The sequence below is a fragment of the Hesperophylax consimilis genome, chromosome 23 (assembly GCF_061612785.1).
Source record: "Hesperophylax consimilis isolate HC1 chromosome 23, BYU_Hcon_1.0, whole genome shotgun sequence".
NCBI lineage: Eukaryota > Metazoa > Arthropoda > Insecta > Trichoptera > Limnephilidae > Hesperophylax > Hesperophylax consimilis.
Window position 1 is genome coordinate 30428832 of NC_142858.1, and position 6277 is coordinate 30435108.

The following is a 6277-nucleotide window of genomic DNA, read 5'->3' on the forward strand; positions in this document are numbered from 1 at the left end:
CTCCAGGCCGCTGCGCTGCTCGACACCACAGATGCTGTGGACCTCGACGGCAGATGATGGGAGCGCGAGTGTACAGAGTTCCGTAACTGACTGACTGAGTGACTAAGACTGTCTGTAGCGCTGGGCGCCTGTACTTATATAGACCGGGGTGCCTTCGACGCGAATCTAGAACGCTCTTTGCGTACTGCGCGCTGCTTATAATGAAATTGTCGAACATTCTAGGTCGCAGTAGGTATTATTAACAAACTACTAGAGTAGCCAGTGTAGGCAGAGTAGCCAGTGTAGGAGTGGTCTGTTGCTGACGATGAATTGGTGGTCGGCGGCGAATCCTCCAGGCCGCTGCGCTGCTCGACACCACAGATGCTGTGGACCTCGACGGCAGATGATGGGAGCGCGAGTGTACAGAGTTCCGTAACTGACTGACTGAGTGACTAAGACTGTCTGTAGCGCTGGGCGCCTGTACTTATATAGACCGGGGTGCCTTCGACGCGAATCTAGAACGCTCTTTGCGTACTGCGCGCTGCTTATAATGAAATTGTCGAACATTCTAGGTCGCAGTAGGTATTATTAACAAACTACTAGAGTAGCCAGTGTAGGCAGAGTAGCCAGTGTAGGAGTGGTCTGTTGCTGACGATGAATTGGTGGTCGGCGGCGAATCCTCCAGGCCGCTGCGCTGCTCGACACCACAGATGCTGTGGACCTCGACGGCAGATGATGGGAGCGCGAGTGTACAGAGTTCCGTAACTGACTGACTGAGTGACTAAGACTGTCTGTAGCGCTGGGCGCCTGTACTTATATAGACCGGGGTGCCTTCGACGCGAATCTAGAACGCTCTTTGCGTACTGCGCGCTGCTTATAATGAAATTGTCGAACATTCTAGGTCGCAGTAGGTATTATTAACAAACTACTAGAGTAGCCAGTGTAGGCAGAGTAGCCAGTGTAGGAGTGGTCTGTTGCTGACGATGAATTGGTGGTCGGCGGCGAATCCTCCAGGCCGCTGCGCTGCTCGACACCACAGATGCTGTGGACCTCGACGGCAGATGATGGGAGCGCGAGTGTACAGAGTTCCGTAACTGACTGACTGAGTGACTAAGACTGTCTGTAGCGCTGGGCGCCTGTACTTATATAGACCGGGGTGCCTTCGACGCGAATCTAGAACGCTCTTTGCGTACTGCGCGCTGCTTATAATGAAATTGTCGAACATTCTAGGTCGCAGTAGGTATTATTAACAAACTACTAGAGTAGCCAGTGTAGGCAGAGTAGCCAGTGTAGGAGTGGTCTGTTGCTGACGATGAATTGGTGGTCGGCGGCGAATCCTCCAGGCCGCTGCGCTGCTCGACACCACAGATGCTGTGGACCTCGACGGCAGATGATGGGAGCGCGAGTGTACAGAGTTCCGTAACTGACTGACTGAGTGACTAAGACTGTCTGTAGCGCTGGGCGCCTGTACTTATATAGACCGGGGTGCCTTCGACGCGAATCTAGAACGCTCTTTGCGTACTGCGCGCTGCTTATAATGAAATTGTCGAACATTCTAGGTCGCAGTAGGTATTATTAACAAACTACTAGAGTAGCCAGTGTAGGCAGAGTAGCCAGTGTAGGAGTGGTCTGTTGCTGACGATGAATTGGTGGTCGGCGGCGAATCCTCCAGGCCGCTGCGCTGCTCGACACCACAGATGCTGTGGACCTCGACGGCAGATGATGGGAGCGCGAGTGTACAGAGTTCCGTAACTGACTGACTGAGTGACTAAGACTGTCTGTAGCGCTGGGCGCCTGTACTTATATAGACCGGGGTGCCTTCGACGCGAATCTAGAACGCTCTTTGCGTACTGCGCGCTGCTTATAATGAAATTGTCGAACATTCTAGGTCGCAGTAGGTATTATTAACAAACTACTAGAGTAGCCAGTGTAGGCAGAGTAGCCAGTGTAGGAGTGGTCTGTTGCTGACGATGAATTGGTGGTCGGCGGCGAATCCTCCAGGCCGCTGCGCTGCTCGACACCACAGATGCTGTGGACCTCGACGGCAGATGATGGGAGCGCGAGTGTACAGAGTTCCGTAACTGACTGACTGAGTGACTAAGACTGTCTGTAGCGCTGGGCGCCTGTACTTATATAGACCGGGGTGCCTTCGACGCGAATCTAGAACGCTCTTTGCGTACTGCGCGCTGCTTATAATGAAATTGTCGAACATTCTAGGTCGCAGTAGGTATTATTAACAAACTACTAGAGTAGCCAGTGTAGGCAGAGTAGCCAGTGTAGGAGTGGTCTGTTGCTGACGATGAATTGGTGGTCGGCGGCGAATCCTCCAGGCCGCTGCGCTGCTCGACACCACAGATGCTGTGGACCTCGACGGCAGATGATGGGAGCGCGAGTGTACAGAGTTCCGTAACTGACTGACTGAGTGACTAAGACTGTCTGTAGCGCTGGGCGCCTGTACTTATATAGACCGGGGTGCCTTCGACGCGAATCTAGAACGCTCTTTGCGTACTGCGCGCTGCTTATAATGAAATTGTCGAACATTCTAGGTCGCAGTAGGTATTATTAACAAACTACTAGAGTAGCCAGTGTAGGCAGAGTAGCCAGTGTAGGAGTGGTCTGTTGCTGACGATGAATTGGTGGTCGGCGGCGAATCCTCCAGGCCGCTGCGCTGCTCGACACCACAGATGCTGTGGACCTCGACGGCAGATGATGGGAGCGCGAGTGTACAGAGTTCCGTAACTGACTGACTGAGTGACTAAGACTGTCTGTAGCGCTGGGCGCCTGTACTTATATAGACCGGGGTGCCTTCGACGCGAATCTAGAACGCTCTTTGCGTACTGCGCGCTGCTTATAATGAAATTGTCGAACATTCTAGGTCGCAGTAGGTATTATTAACAAACTACTAGAGTAGCCAGTGTAGGCAGAGTAGCCAGTGTAGGAGTGGTCTGTTGCTGACGATGAATTGGTGGTCGGCGGCGAATCCTCCAGGCCGCTGCGCTGCTCGACACCACAGATGCTGTGGACCTCGACGGCAGATGATGGGAGCGCGAGTGTACAGAGTTCCGTAACTGACTGACTGAGTGACTAAGACTGTCTGTAGCGCTGGGCGCCTGTACTTATATAGACCGGGGTGCCTTCGACGCGAATCTAGAACGCTCTTTGCGTACTGCGCGCTGCTTATAATGAAATTGTCGAACATTCTAGGTCGCAGTAGGTATTATTAACAAACTACTAGAGTAGCCAGTGTAGGCAGAGTAGCCAGTGTAGGAGTGGTCTGTTGCTGACGATGAATTGGTGGTCGGCGGCGAATCCTCCAGGCCGCTGCGCTGCTCGACACAACAGATGCTGTGGACCTCGACGGCAGATGATGGGAGCGCGAGTGTACAGAGTTCCGTAACTGACTGACTGAGTGACTAAGACTGTCTGTAGCGCTGGGCGCCTGTACTTATATAGACCGGGGTGCCTTCGACGCGAATCTAGAACGCTCTTTGCGTACTGCGCGCTGCTTATAATGAAATTGTCGAACATTCTAGGTCGCAGTAGGTATTATTAACAAACTACTAGAGTAGCCAGTGTAGGCAGAGTAGCCAGTGTAGGAGTGGTCTGTTGCTGACGATGAATTGGTGGTCGGCGGCGAATCCTCCAGGCCGCTGCGCTGCTCGACACCACAGATGCTGTGGACCTCGACGGCAGATGATGGGAGCGCGAGTGTACAGAGTTCCGTAACTGACTGACTGAGTGACTAAGACTGTCTGTAGCGCTGGGCGCCTGTACTTATATAGACCGGGGTGCCTTCGACGCGAATCTAGAACGCTCTTTGCGTACTGCGCGCTGCTTATAATGAAATTGTCGAACATTCTAGGTCGCAGTAGGTATTATTAACAAACTACTAGAGTAGCCAGTGTAGGCAGAGTAGCCAGTGTAGGAGTGGTCTGTTGCTGACGATGAATTGGTGGTCGGCGGCGAATCCTCCAGGCCGCTGCGCTTCTCGACACCACAGATGCTGTGGACCTCGACGGCAGATGATGGGAGCGCGAGTGTACAGAGTTCCGTAACTGACTGACTGAGTGACTAAGACTGTCTGTAGCGCTGGGCGCCTGTACTTATATAGACCGGGGTGCCTTCGACGCGAATCTAGAACGCTCTTTGCGTACTGCGCGCTGCTTATAATGAAATTGTCGAACATTCTAGGTCGCAGTAGGTATTATTAACAAACTACTAGAGTAGCCAGTGTAGGCAGAGTAGCCAGTGTAGGAGTGGTCTGTTGCTGACGATGAATTGGTGGTCGGCGGCGAATCCTCCAGGCCGCTGCGCTGCTCGACACCACAGATGCTGTGGACCTCGACGGCAGATGATGGGAGCGCGAGTGTACAGAGTTCCGTAACTGACTGACTGAGTGACTAAGACTGTCTGTAGCGCTGGGCGCCTGTACTTATATAGACCGGGGTGCCTTCGACGCGAATCTAGAACGCTCTTTGCGTACTGCGCGCTGCTTATAATGAAATTGTCGAACATTCTAGGTCGCAGTAGGTATTATTAACAAACTACTAGAGTAGCCAGTGTAGGCAGAGTAGCCAGTGTAGGAGTGGTCTGTTGCTGACGATGAATTGGTGGTCGGCGGCGAATCCTCCAGGCCGCTGCGCTGCTCGACACCACAGATGCTGTGGACCTCGACGGCAGATGATGGGAGCGCGAGTGTACAGAGTTCCGTAACTGACTGACTGAGTGACTAAGACTGTCTGTAGCGCTGGGCGCCTGTACTTATATAGACCGGGGTGCCTTCGACGCGAATCTAGAACGCTCTTTGCGTACTGCGCGCTGCTTATAATGAAATTGTCGAACATTCTAGGTCGCAGTAGGTATTATTAACAAACTACTACTCTGAACCTAATTGTGTCAGATCCCAGGAAACACGCTATCAACAGATTCCATTCCATTAACAAAAATACAAATCTCCGTGGACACTAAAAACACCTATCCTAGGAAACATTTCCTTGCAAATAGAGTAGTGGATGCTAGAGTTGAGTAGGTACCTCGGGCAAGATGCACTACAAATGTCCCATACAAACTCATAAAATGTATTTGTCCCACCCCTTTTTCATTCAATTACTACAAATGAGGTGGTGTATTGGTAATTGGTACTACAAAATTTTTGCAATTGTTGTTACGATTGACATTTTCTTTTTTTTATTATTTATTTATCTATTATATATTTATTTATCACTTATAGGTATACATATTGACATTGGGTGCAAGTAATACAGATCGATGTCCTATATATATATTAGGGTGTCCCAAAAAAATTAAAGTTGTTATTTTTGAACGCATACTCTCTAATTTTGTTTTAATAATGACAAAACACTTACAAAATTTTTTTCGTTTATTTTGGACAACTGCAACCCGTGCCGACTTGCATCGAAAGATGTCAGTACTTGTATATTAAGACGCCAGCAGTGTTGATGAGCTTGTAGTAACTTGCTATTTTGTTAGTAAACGAAAATCACTCGTTCAGGCAAGATGTTGTTAGATTTACGCACTTCTAAAAAGAGTATATTTTTAATAGGAGTCGTAAAACACCAAATATCGGGTTCTAAACTGCCATCTAATGGACAAGTTCTTGAAGTTTTGTTCTACAATATCCGGAAAGTGAATTTAACTGTCAATATATACCAAATATAGCCATAGTTGGTATTAAAAGCTGTGATTGAAGTAAAAATCAGTCAAGTGACTACAAGCCCTGACATACCACTCTTCAAAAAGTTTCGAGATAACTGTAAAAATGTTGATCCCGATAAAATTCAGTGCTACAGAGAAAATCTCACATTGCACCTAACCGCTTCCGAAATCGATGATTTGCTTGACTTTTACCATACTGCACTGACAACAAAAATACTTGGAGATGACTATTGAGAGTTTTTAGAGCTCTGTGTGATAGTTTTAGGAGGAGATACAGCGAGAAAATTTAAGATTCGGCCTCCAGGTGCTCGATGGATGGCAAATGCGCTTTATTCCTTGAAAATATCATTAATGTGTGCGCAATTTAAAATTACCGGTAAGGATAAGGCGGCACTTTTAGACGTTTGCCTGTTCATAGTAACATCCTATGTCAAGCCATGGTTACAATGTATTATAGCAGTTAAAGCACCTTACCAGAACTTTTGCTTTTTGAAATCGATGAAGGCTTAAGAAAAAATTGATGAAAACATCTCAATGGCAGCTTTATTTCTGCTCAGTAAGCAGTTATGGTATTTGACCGATGAAATATCTATTTTATCGCTGTTTGACGACGCTGTGGATC